Source organism: Rhinolophus sinicus, linkage group LG04, assembly GCF_036562045.2.
Source record: "Rhinolophus sinicus isolate RSC01 linkage group LG04, ASM3656204v1, whole genome shotgun sequence".
In the NCBI taxonomy this organism is placed as follows: domain Eukaryota; kingdom Metazoa; phylum Chordata; class Mammalia; order Chiroptera; family Rhinolophidae; genus Rhinolophus; species Rhinolophus sinicus.
In genome coordinates, this window is record NC_133754.1 from 91,482,069 (window position 1) to 91,496,437 (window position 14,369).

At 36.3% G+C, this 14,369-nt stretch overlaps 1 protein-coding gene across 5 annotated transcripts in view; it reads left to right on the plus strand.

Moving 5' to 3' along the window:
- The window catches only part of TRPC4 (transient receptor potential cation channel subfamily C member 4), a 217,893-nt gene that overhangs the window by 95,254 nt on the left and 108,270 nt on the right, over positions 1 to 14,369 (plus strand). The gene's annotated exons all lie outside the window — the stretch shown is intronic.

Here is a 14,369-nt window from a genome sequence, read left to right on the forward strand (position 1 = left end):
TTAACAAAATATAGCATATCCAGACCCTGACTTTCTGCCTAGTTTCACCCCTTCCTAACTTGCATTCTGTGCTCAGCAATTTCAGTTTGCTGGTATTTCTTCTATGCTATGCTCTGTGAATGTTACCTCTGTACATTTTTTTCCTGTTTTATTACCTAGAAATACAACCATTGCCTCTGGCTAGATCCTACTCACTCTTTAAGATGTTAAGACTCAGGCTTCATAAAGGTGCCCACGTTTCCTCTCTCAGGCTGGATTTGCATTCCTTCTATGTCTGGAGCATGTACATTTGCCATATTATATTATAGTTTATTTTGTACATGTCTACCCCCTTCACGAAACAGTGAGCTCCTTGAAACCAAGAACTGTGATTTTTATCTTGCCATATTTAGCTAGTGTGATTGCACTAGTATGTAGCATGAGCTCAACAAAAGTTTGCGGAACTAATAGTAATTCTCTTCAAATCAAACATTCCACTTTTGTAATACCTTGATGGTAGACTTCCTAAAGGATTTTATATTGCAGAATAACTTGATCATTGGTGAAGAGAAAGTAACAAAACTTTGTGTACACTTTTTGTTGACTAACCCCTATGTGTATAACACTGGTAAAAGCTATAGAGACAAAATACATAATAGATAATTCCCTCAGGGGGTTGGTGATGGGAGGTACGACATAAATAATATTTAGGCAAACGTATAAAAAATGCAATTTTTGTATGAGTTTGTTTTTAATTACTTTAATTAAATAATTTATTACTTAATATAAAATAATAAAGTAAAAGGTTTTAATAATATTGATTATTTCCATCCTTATCCTTTATATAGTTTGACTTTTATCTGTTCAAACAAATGTTGCTGTAAATATTATTACATAGCATTGATCATGTGATTACAGTTTAGTTGCCAAGAAGCTGTAATTGCTATTAAAATGTAACTGAAATTTTGTATATACCATTTTATTTTTGTCCTTTCTATGTATTTTCTCATCTTTTTCCATTCCAGTTTTAATTAGTTTTATCATTTTTTTCATGGGCTACTAGTTGCTGATACAACTCTGGCTGGGACTTTGGCTCTAGAAGCAGAATTTTGAGTTTTGCAGCTTTCTCTGTTGAGGAAGCATAATCACTATCCCAGAGCATATGAGCAGCATTTGCCTTTGAGATAAGGCCAGTAATCTACCTTCTATGTGATGACTGTATAGATTGTGTTGGAAACTCGGCAAACTATTTCAGAAAGGACAATGCATGAATATGCAAGAAAATCTATTATTTAAGGATATTCAAGAACAAAGTTATCTAAAAATAATATGAATAATATTCCAAATAGATGGGATTTAAATGACAATATTTTGTTTCTTATAATGGAATTAGATTGCATGAAAATCATTGGCTGAAAAATCTAACATATTACATATTACCTTCTTGATAAACAAAATGCACACAACATAATAACATTTTCTTTATAATTAAAACGCTACAATAAACCTCAGTTGTACTCTGTTGTCTAGTTGCAACTGTAGGGTTTTTTAAGCACTGATATTATTAGCTATTTCAACCAATATGGAATTATAGCAGAAATTTACTCTTTTCATAGTTTTGAAGTCTCTTTCATCATTATGAGACTTCCAACTATCAGTTCTTGATAATATAGCAGCTGTTCTTTTATATTTACATATTTTAATCAATTTCAGATTAAGCAACCCAATTAACTACATCCAGATATTACAAAAATGGAATGTTTGACTTCAAGAGAAATAGTATTAGTTCCACAAACATTTGCTGAGCTCATACCACACACTAGGTAGAAAAGTTGGAAAATAACAGCAAAATTAAATGAGGGCCTGAGGACTGCTTTATAAATATAAGGCATAAGGGTTGATGCCTGAATACCTGTACTGTGAAATTTATTCAACTTGTCTGAGACCTCTTTTACTTTCTTGGATTTCAGATGGATCAAGGTTGTCTAACAAATACCTTATATTTTAAACGAATGTGTGTGTGTGTATACAAATGGATAAGATACCAGGTTATGAAAATGTTTAAGCCTTTTGAAAATTCAAGTATAATTAATCTCAACAACGTAGAGATATTTCTACAGACTTCATAGGAAGGATGTATATACATTTTATTAATTTAACCAAACATTTCATATGCTGAAAATTATCAACATGGGAACAAAGGGGTGAAATGCTGCTAACATTTAGAGAATAATTTAATTATAAGCAAAATACCGAAAGAGTTTTTTTAACCAATTATGTTACATAAACTTAATTACTTGCTGTAAATCAAATCACCTAATTAAATAGTGATGCTTATTCTTGCTCTCATAGTTCATGAAATGCTTTACCAAGTTTTCATGCAACATATGTTGACATTGTTATTGTTTGAACTGCTTTTACAATAGGCAATCAAAAAATGTTAGAAAGGTCTCTATAAACAGATAATTTAGAGATGTTTGGAGAGAGATAGTAAGGGGTTGTTGGCAGCAATATTAAGCATATAATATAATGTTCTTTGTGGTAATGATACTTTCAGGCTTTGCTAAAGAATGAATTTTGTTTTCCTTCAAGCAGTGGGAAGTATTCAAGCAAGTATTTAAGTAACAATGTTCAAGTAACAATAATAAATCTTTAAGAATATTAACTCTGATCGTATTGATAAGTTGTTTTATTATTAACATGTCACTTCCACCATGTTATAAAGGTCTCACTTTGATCATCTCTACAATGAAGGTATAGGAGATTCCTATCTTCAAAATCCTGTGATTTTAATATTACACGAAGGCAATTTTAACAGTGTCTTGAGTAATCAGGTAGAATGATTTAATGAGATGAATTGTTTCTGACCCCCAAATTCATATGCTGAAGCCCTAATTTCCAGTATGACTGTATTTGGATATAGGACCTTTAAAAAAGTAATTAAATTAAAATAAGGGGATTAAAGTCCAGCCTAATCTAATCACAATGTTGTCCTCATAAGAAGAGGAAATTTGGGCCTACAGAGAGATACCAGGACAGACACACATACAGAGGAAAGACTAGGTGAGAACACAGTGAGAAAGCAGCCATAGGTAAGACAAGGAGAATGACTACAGAAGAAAACAAATATGCCCACAAATGGATCTTGGACTTGTAGCCTCCATAACTGAGATAAAATAATTTTCAGTTATTTAAGCCACCTAGTCTGTGGTAATTTTTTATTTTACAGCTCTAGTAAACTAATATAAATGTATTAATAGTTATTCAATTAATTTCATAATAATATATGTATATTCATTATAGTTTACGCATTACTCACAACTTTTTCTTATAAAATTCTGGTTGATACCTTATGAGATTAATGTTATTATTTGTTATAAATATGATCAAACTGAAAGGAAACATGATAAACATAAGGGAAAATTATTGAGGGAATGAAGTTCTTGAGGAAACTCAAGTAACTGCTGAGAAAAATAGTCTTGTACTGAAAACCAACTAACAAACTCAGATATTAGTATTTAAGACAAAAGTCAAGTAAGTAAATCAAAGAATCAAGGCAAACTCTTGAGACTTATGATGATAAGTGAATTCTAATTTTATTTTTAAAGCAACCTTTTTCCTCAAAAAAATATTATCAAATACAATCCAAAAATGTATTATATTATACACTGCAACCAAGTGGGATTTATTCCAGGTATGCAAGGCTGGTTCAACATTCTAAACCAATTAATGTACTCCATCTCATCAGCTGATTCAAACAAAAAAAATCACATGATTATTTCAATAGATGCAGAAAAAGCATTTAACAAAATCCCACACCCATGCTTGATAAAAATTATCAGTAAAGTAGGAATAGTGGGGAGCTTCCTTGAGTTAATAAAGAATATCTACACAAAAACCCTGCAGCTAACATCATACATGTATGTAAAGGTGAGAAACCTGCGGCTTTCCCACTATGATCAAATACAAGTCAAAGGTGTCTCTTCTCAGCACTGCTTTTCAACATTGTGCTGGAAGTTATAGCTAATGCAGTTAGACAAGAATAGGAAATGAAACGTGTACAGATTGGGAAGGAATAAACAAAACTGTCTTTTTTGTGGATGACAGGATTGTCTATGTAGAAAATCTGCAAAACAAATGCACCCAAAATGCCCCTGATGCTAATAAGTGATTTTAGCAAGGATGCCTTATAAAAGGATAATATACAAAAGTCAATTGCTTTCCTATATGCCAGTAATGAACATATAGAATTATAATTTAAAAAACACAGTACCATTTACATTAGGATTGCCAAAAATGAAATACTTAGGTATAAATCTAACTATGTACAAGATCTATTTGAGGAAAACTACAAAACTCTGATGAATGAAATCAAAGATAGCTAAATAAATAGAGAGATGTTCATGAATAGAAGTCTTAAGACGGTCAAGCTATCAGTTATTCCCAACTTGATCTATAGATTCAATGCATTCCCAGTCAAAATTCCATGGGTTATTTTGCATACATTGAAAAACTAATTCTTAGTTTATATGGAGCGGCAAAAGACCACAGGACAACAAACACAATATAAAGAACAAAATTGGAGGCTGTGACTACTTTTTTAATTTATTTAATTTATTGGGGTGACATTGGTTAGTAAAATTATATGTGTTTCAAGTGTACATTTCTATAATATGAGTACATCATCTATATATTGCCTTATGTGTTCATCATCGAGAGTTACGTCTCCTTCCATCACCATATATTTTATCCCCTTTTCCCTCTTCTACCACACTCTCTCTCCCTTTACCATCTGGTAACCACTAAACTGTTGTCTGTGTCTCTGAGTTTTTGTTTCTTTGTTTGTCTTGTTCCTTTGTTGCTTTTAGTTTAATATACCACATATGAGTGAAGTCATATATTTCTTGGTTTTTTCTGTCTGACTTATGTTGCTTAGCATGATAATCACAAGATCCATCCATGTTGTTGCAAATGACAGTAATTCATCTTTTCTAATGGCTGAGTAATATTCCATTATGTATATGGACTATATCTTCTTTATCCAATCATTAATTGAAGGACATTTTGGTTGTTTCCATGTCTTAGCCACCATGAATGATGTTGCAGTGAACATAGGGGTACATATATCTTTACGGATAAATGTTTTCAGATTTTTTGGATAGATACCCAGAAGAGGGATTGCTGGGTCATATAGTAATTCTATTTTTTGAGGAACCTCCACACTGCCTTCCATAGAGGCTGCACCAATCTGCATTCCCATCAACAGCGTATGAGGGTTCGTTTCTCTCCACAGCCTCTCCAAAACTTTTATTACTTGTCTTGTTGATGATAGCTGTTCTAACAGGTATGAGGTGATATCTCATTGTGGTTTTGATTTGCATTTCCCTAATAACTAGTGAAGTTGAGCATTTTTTCATATATTTGTTGGCCATTTGTATGTCATCTTGGGAGAAGTGTCTGTTCAGGTCCTCTGCCCATTTTTTTTTTTTTTTTTTTATTAAATTTATTGAGGTGACAATTGTTAGTAAAATTACATAGATTTCAGGTGTACAATTCTGTATTACATCATCTATAAATCCCGTTGTGTGTTCATCACCCAGAGTCAGTTCTCCTTCCATCACCATATATTCGATCCCCCTTACCCTCATCTCCCATCCCCCACCCCCCACCCCCCTTACCCTCTGGCAACCACCAAACCATTGTCTGTGTCTATGAGTTTCTGTTTCTCATTTGTTTGTCTTGTTCTTTTGTTGTTTTGGTTTATATACCACATATCAGTGAAATCACATGGTTCTCTGCTTTTTCTGTCTGACTTATTTCGCTCAGCATTACACTCTCAAGATCCATCCATGTTGTCACAAATGTTCCTATATCATCTTTTCTTACTGCCTAATAGTATTCCATTGTGTATATATACCACAACTTCTTCATCCATTCATCTATCGAAGGACATTTTGGTTGTTTCCATGTCTTGGCCACTGTAAACAAAGCTGCAATGAACATTGGAGCACACGTGTCTTTATCTCTAAATGTTTTCAGATTTTTTGGGTAGATACCCAGGAGAGGGATTGCTGGGTCATATGGCAATTCTATTCGTAATTTTTTGAGGAACCTCCACACCGCCTTCCATAACGGCTGCACCAGTCTGCATTCCCACCAACAGTGTATGAGGGTTCCTTTTTCTCCACAGCCTCTCCAACATTTGTTACTATTTGTCTTGTTGATGATGGCCATTCTGACTGGGGTGAGGTGATATCTCATTGTGGTTTTGATTTGCATTTCTCTGATGATTAGTGATGTTGAGCATTTTTTCATATGTCTATTTGCCATTTGTATGTCCTCTTTGGAGAAATGTCTCTTCAAGTCCTCTGCCCATTTTTCAATTGGGTTGTTTGTTTTTTTGTTGTTGAGTTGCATGAGTTCCTTGTATATTCTGGATACTAGCGAGTCAAATTCATAAAATGCTCTTTGAACCCAAGGTCCATAAGTTTAGTACCTATGTTTTCTTCTATGCAGTTTATTGTGTCAGGTCTTATGCTTAAGTCTTTGATCCATTTTGAATTAATTTTGGTACATGGTGACAAATAGCAGTCCAGTTTCATTCTTTTGCACGTGGCTATCCAATTCTCCCAGCACCATTTATTGAAGAGGCTGTCTTTGCTCCATTGTATGTTTTTAGCTTCTTTGTCAAAAATTATCTGTCCATATTTATGTGGTTTTATTTCTGGGTTCTCAATTCTATTCCATTGGTCTATATGTCTGTTTTTCTGCCAATACCATGCTGTTTTGATTATTGTGGCCCTGTAGTACAAGCCAAAGTCAGGAAGTGTGATACCTCCATTATAGTTCTTTTTTCTTAAGATTGCTTTGGCTATTCGGGGTCTTTTGTGGTTCCAAACAAATCTGATGATTTTTTGTTCTATTTCTTTAAAATATGCCATTGGGATTTTGATGGGGATTGCATTGAATCTGTATATTGCTTTGGGTAATATGGCCATTTTAACTATGTTGATTCTTCCAATCCATGAGCACGGAATGTCTTTCCATTTCTTTGTGTCTTCTTCAATTTCTTTCAGAAAAGTCTTATAGTTTTCAGCATATAGGTCTTTCACATCCTTGGTTAAGTTTATTCCTAGGTATTTTATTCTTTTTGATGCAATTGTAAAAGGAATTGGTTTTTGTATTTCTTTTTCTGAGATTTCATTGTTGGTATATAGGAAGGCAATGGACTTTTGTGCGTTGATTTTGTAGCCAGCAACTTTACTGTATTCGTTGATTGTTTCTAATAGCTTTTTGGTGGAGTCTTTAGGGTTTTCTATATATAGCATCATGTCATCTGCAAAGAGTGATAATTTAACTTCTTCATTCCCAATTTGGATGCCTTTTATTTCTTTCTCTTGCCTGATTGCTCTGGCAAGGACTTCCAACACGATGTTGAAAAGCAGAGGTGATAGGGGACATCCCTGTCGTGTTCCTGAACGTAGAGCAAAGGGCTTCAGTCTTTCTCCATTAATTATGAGATTAGCAGAGGGCTTGTCATATATGGCTTTTATTATGTTAAGGTATTTTCCTTCTATACCTATTTTATTAAGTGTTTTAATCATAAATGGATGTTGTATCTTGTCAAATGCTTTTTCTGCATCAATTGATATAATCATATGATTTTTGTCCTTTATTTTGTTTATATGATGTATCACATTGATGGAATGTTGAACCATCCTTGTGCCCCGGGGATGAACCCCACTTGGTCGTGATGAATAATCTTTTTAATGCATTGTTGTATTCGATTTGCTAGAATTTTATTTAGGATTTTTGCATCGGTATTCATCAGAGATATTGGTCTGTAGTTTTCTTTTTTTGTGCTGTCTTTACCAGGTTTTGGTATCAGGGTAATGTTGGCCTCATAAAATGAGTTGGGGAGTACTGTTTCTTCTTCAATTTTTTGGAAGAGTTTGTGCAGAATTGGTATTAGATCCTCTTTGAAGGTTTGGTAGAATTCACTAGTGAAGCCATCTGGTCCCGGACTTTTGCTTTTGGGAAGGTTTTGGATGACTGATTCAATTTCGTTACTGGTGATCGGTCTGTTTAGATTTTCCAGTTCTTCATGGTTCAGCCTTGGAAGGCTATATGTTTCTAAGAACTTATCCATTTCTTCTAGGTTGTTGAATTTGGTGGCATATAGTCCTTCATAGTATTCTTGGATGATCCTTTGTATTTCTGTGGTGTCCGTGATAACTTCCCCTTTTACGTTTCTGATTTTGTTAATCAGTGTCTTCTCTCTTTTTATCTTAGTAAGTCTAGCCAAGGGTTTGTCAATTTTGTTAATCTTCTCAAAGAACCAGCTCTTTGTCACATTAATTTTTTCTATTGTCTTTCTGTTCTCTATTTCATTTATTTCTGCTCTAATTTTTGTTATTTCCTTTCTTCTGCTGACCTTGGGTTTTACCTGTTCTTCTTTTTCTAGTTCTTTAAGGTGTAACATGAGGTTATTTATTTGGGAATTTTCTTGTTTCTTGAGATAGGCCTGTAATGAGATAAATTTCCCTCTTAAAACTGCTTTCGCTGCATCCCAAAAATTTTGGTAGGATGTATTTTCATTGTCATTTGTTTCTATGTATCTTTTGATCTCTCCTCTAATTTCTTCTTTGACCCAGTCCTTCTTTAAAAGTATGTTGTTTAGTCTCCATGTATTTGTGTTTTTTCACGCTTTCTGTTACATTTGATATCCAATTTCAAAGCCTTGTGATCAGAGAATATGCATGGTATGATTTCAATCTTAAATTTGTTGAGACTGATTTTATGTCCCAATATATGGTCTATCCTTGAGAATGTTCCATGTACACTAGAAAAGAATGTGTAGTCTGATGTTTTAGGATGAAGTGCTCTATAAATGTCAATTATGTCCATTTCATCTAATGTGTCATTTAGGGCTACTATTTCGTTATTTATTTTCTGTTTGGATGATCTATCCATAGCTGTCAATGATGTATTTAAGTCCCCTAGTATAATTGTGTTTTGGTCAATTTCTCCCTTTAGTTCTGTTAGTAGTTGCTTGTTCACCATTATGAAATGTCCATCTTTGTCTCTTGTTATCTTTTTCACCTTGAAGTCTGTTTCATCTGATATCATTATGGCTACACCTGATTTTCTCTGGGCACCATTTGCTTGGAGTGTCAATTTCCACCCTTTCACTTTGAGTCTATGCTTGTCCTTGTAGCTGAGATGTGTCTCTTGGAGACAGCATATGGTTGGGTTTAGTTTTTGGATCCAATCTGCTACTCTGTGCCTTTTTATTGGTGAGTTCAGTCCATTTACATTTAGGGTGATTATTGATATGTGAGGATTTCCTGTCATTCTATCTTTAGTTTTCTGGTAAAGCTGTGTCTCCATTGTTTCTTTTGCATTTTGTTGTTGTCTATTATTTCTGTGTGGTGGTATTCTATGATGTTTTTTTATTTCAGTATATATTTCAGTTCTGGATTTTGAGTGGTTACCCTTAAGTTTATGTAAAAGTAAGTTTGATATTTAGAGTATTCCATTTTCTTCAACAAATTGTCCCTGTTGATGGTGGTCGAATAGCCTCCTTTAGTATTTCTTGTAGTGCAGGTCCTCAGCTTCTGTATGTCTGGAAAGGTCTTTATTCCTCCTTCATATCTAAAGGATATCTTTGCTGGATATATTATTCTTGGCTCATGATTTCTCTCTTTCAATAGTTTGAATATTTGGTTCCACTCCTCCTGGCTTGTAGAGTTTCTGCTGAAAAATCTGATGATAATCTAATGGGCTTTCCTTTGTAAGTTACCGTCTTCTTTTCCCTGGCTGCCTTGAGGATTCTTTCTTTGTCGTTGATTTTAGACAGCTTCAGTACAATGTGCCTTGGAGAAGGCCTGTTGGGATTGAGGTAACTAGGTGTTCTATTTGCTTCTTGGATTCGAGGGTCCAGTTCTGTCCACAAATTTGGGAAGTTCTCATCGACGATTTGTTTGAATATATTCTCTGTTCTCTCTTTCTTCTCCTTCTGGTATGCCCATTATTCTTATATTGCTCTTTCTGATGGAGTCAGAAAGTTCTTGTAGAGTTCTTTCATTTCTTTTAAGTCTCAAGTCTCTTTCTTCTTCTATCTGTGTCATTTCCAGGTTTCTATCTTCGATGTCACTGATTCTTTCCTCCATCTGGTCAACTCTACTACCTAAGCTGGTTATTTCATTCTTAATTTCTTCTATTGAGTTCTTAATCTCCAGAAATTCTATTTGGTTCTTTTTTAAAATTTCAATCTCTTTCGTAAAATGCTCATACTGTTCTTTAATTGAGTTTCTGAGTTCATTTAACTGCCTATCTGTGTTTTCTTGTATCTCGTTGAGTTTTTTCAGAACTGCAGCCTTGAATTCTCTGTCATTTAAGTCACATATTTCTGTATATTTAAGTGCCTTTTCTGGAGATTTTTCACTTTCTTTCTGAGCTATCTTGTTGCCTTGGTTACTCATGGCGATTACTGGTTTACTATTTCTCTTCCTAGACATCTACAGGAGTGACTTCTGCAACAAGTTGATAGGAAGAGGTCTTTCTTTTGTTCAGCAGTTCTGTTTACTCCTGCAGGGATCCGCCCAGATAGGTGGGGCCAGGGGCGGGGTGAGCTGTGAGAGGTAACCCAGAGCAATGGCAGCGACCACCACCACATCCGGTCCTGCTTCCACAGCTCTCTTCCCTTTGCTGGAACTAGTTGGGCTGTGGATTTGTGTTTGTGGGCCACAGTTCTCAAATATAGCAAATTTTCTGTTGTTTTGATCTGACACTGCTACTGTTTCACTTCTAGCACCGGGCAGGTGGGGGCGGGGCGAGCTCTGGGAGGGGAGGGAGGGGGCGGCTAGTCTCAGTGCCTAAGGCTCCGTTCTCTGCTCGGCAGTGCGGGCTTAAACCACCGTTTTCAGCCTTTTTCCCTCAGTCCTTTCCCCGAGGTCTCCGCCGTGAGCGCTGGGCTCAGCCGTGCCACATGCTGTCCCCTCAGCCCTGCGGAGCCCCGGCGGAGCCCCAGCAGTCCGATCTCCCGCAGCTGCGGTAGCCCCGGGAAGCAGCGAGCTCGGCGCACCGAGCCGGGTCTGAGCCCCGCGCCCGCGGAGCTGCACCCCCGCTCACTTCTCACCTTCCTCCTCCCCCTGCTCGCGCGCGCGAATCTCCCACCTGTAGGCGACCCCTGTCAGCAGTGGGCCTCCTCGTCCCGCCCGTCCACCGTGCAGGGAGTCCCCTGTGGAGCCCCTGCTGCTCGACTCCTTGCAAACTCCAGGGGAGCTCCACAGAGGCCCACCTCACCCCGCCATTTTTCCCATTTTTTAATTGGATTGTTTTGTTGCTGTTGTTGAGTTATACAAATTCTTTATATATTTTAGATATTAACCCATTATCAGAGTTGTTTGCAAATATCTACTCCCATTTGGTTGGTTGTTTCTCTGTTTTGTTGATGGTTTCTTTTGCTATGCAGAAACTTTTTAGTTTGATATAGCCCCATTAATTTATTTTAGCTTTTACTTCCCTTGCCTTTGAGGTTAAATTCATAAAATCTTCTCTGAACCCAAGATACATAAGTGTCACGTCCCGTGCGACAAGAGTTGTGGGGAGCAAGGAGGGCAGCACAGGGTTAAGAAAAACAGCAGCCAAGAATAGAGTACAAGCAGGGCCAAGGGACTCCAGCCTCAAGGACTAAGCCCCAAACTGGGCCAGCGCATAGCTTTTATTAGTTAGGTGAGGAAGTAAAGGAGATAAAGCTTGTCAATCTCAAGATCTGTGAATCCCATACATCGTAATAGGAAACTGATTTAAGCCAATCACCCTTGCCTGCAGGCAGTGGAACCGTAAATCTCAGGATGTATGTACTTCCTCAAGGGACAAAACTTTATGCATATGAATAGATGGAGAGCACATCATTGAGTCACTTCCCCTGCAGGTGTGGGAAGGAATGTGGCCACAGACGCAGAGGCTCTCCTTAGCCGGGGGAAGGTGGAGGGCTGTGCCCACCTCTATTAACCCTGCGAGTTCCCCAGATGGTCCCCATGTGTCTGTGTCTGGCTTGGGTTTCCCCACCCCCACACCCCCACCCCCGTGGGGAATCTTACCATCATTGACTAGCCAGCCATCTTTTGGGGCCAAACAGGGAGACATAAGGTGTAAGCACAAAGGTGAAGCAAAGTCTCTGAAAGGATCTGTCTCACAGACTCTCCTTTCTTTAGGGGCATGTACGAGGAGACAGATGGGTAAACACATAAGTTTAGCACCTATACTTTCTTCTATGCAATTTATTGTTTCAGGTTTGATGTTTAGGCCTTTGATCTATTTTAAATTAATTTTGGTATATGGTGACAGATAGCAGTCTAGTTTTATTCTTTTACATGTGGCTTTCCAATTTTCCCAGCACCTTTTATTGAAGAGATTTTCTTTTCCCTGTTGTATGTTTTTGGCTCCTTTGTCAAAAATTATCTGTTCGTATACATGTTGGTTTATTTCTGAGTTTTCAATTCTATTGTGTTGGTTTATGTGTCTGTTTTTCAGCCAATACCATGCTGTTTTGATTATTGTTGCTTTGTGGTATGTGCTGAAGTCAGGGAGTATGATACCTCCAACCTCAGTCTTTTTTCTAAGGACTGTTTTGACTATTTGGTGTCTTTGGTGATTCCATTAAAATCTGATGATTTGTTGTTGTTGTTGTTCTATTTCTGTAACAAATGCCATTTATGGGGATTGCATGAAATCTGTATATTGCTTTGGGTAATATGGCCATTTTAATTATGTTGATTCTTCCAATCCATGAGCACGGAATGTCTTTCCATTTCTTTGTGTCTTCTTCGATTTCTTTTAATAATGTTTTATAGTTTTCAGCCAAAGACCTTAACTAACACCTCACACACAAAAAAAAAAATTTATATATATATATGGCAAAGAAGCATATTAAAAGATGGTCCAATCATATATCATCAGGGAAATGCAAATGAAAACAACAGTGAGATACCACTACACACCATTATAATGGCTAAAACCCAGAACACTGACAATACCAAATACTGGGGAGGATGTGGAGCAACAGGAACTCTCATCCATTGCTGGTGGGAATGCAAAATGGTGCAGCCACTTTGGAAGACATTTTGGTGGTTCCTTAGAAAACTAAGCATACTCTTGCCATACAATCTAGCAATTGTATTTCTTGGTATTTACCCAAAGGAATTGAAAATGTATGTTCACATAAAAACCTGCACACAAGTATTTATAGCAGCTTCATTTATAATCGTCCAAACTTGGAAAGAACCAAGATGTCCTTCAGTAGGTGAATGGATAAACTGTGGTACTTCCACACAATAGATTAGTATTTAGTAATAAAAATGAGCTGTCAAGCTATGAAAAGACATGGAAGAATCTTAAATGAATATTATTAAGTGAAAGACGCCAATATGAAAAAGCTACATACTGTGTGATTCCAAATATGTTGCCTTTGACATTTTGGAAAAGGCAAAACATGGAGAATAAAAAGATTAGTGGCTGCCAGGGCTTAGAAGTGAGAGGGATATGAAGGCAGAGCACAGGCATTTTTAGGACAGTGAAAATTCTCGTATGATACTATAAGGGTGGATACATGTCATTATACATTTTTCTAAACCCACAGAATGCACAAAACAGAGTGAATGCTAATTAGGCTATGGACTTTGAGTTTTATAATTTGTCACTGTAGGTTCACTAGTTATGCAAATATACCACTCCAGTGGGCAATGTTGAAAATGGGGGAGACCATGCATGTGTGGGGCAGGGAATGTATGGGAAAGCTCTGTACATTCCTCTCAATTTGCTGTGAACCTAAAATTGCTCTAAAAATTACCTTTAAAAAATCAACCTTTTAAATAAAATGTCTTACTAAATAACACTGGAGACTATCCCTTGTGTGTCAGTAAGGAATAGAATTCCTACTTTTTCTCCGCTAATGTCTTCATCCCAAAATCTTGAATCTTTGTCTCAGTGAGATCAGTGAATGATGTCCTTAAACAAAGTGCATTTAGTATGTAACTCATTATAAGCTTAGTATACAATAACAGGTAGCCTTCATTTTATTTTATTTGGCTCCCACATCCACTCACCTTTTTCTCAACCAAGGCCATTTGCAGGTGACAACCTGAAAGAGTCCCTTCTATAGACAGATGTATGTTACCCTAGTATTATCCATAATTGAATGAAAATGTTTTTTCATTTCTGATTTTTTTTTCTTTTTTTTATTAAATTTATTGGGGTGACAATTGTTAGTAAATCTGATTTTTTTTAATGTTAAGAAATATGAAGTGGGGAAGGTTCAAACTCATGTTATTGAATTTTACATTTTTGCTCATTGTGAGTACCAGTAAAAAAAAGAGGAAAAAAAA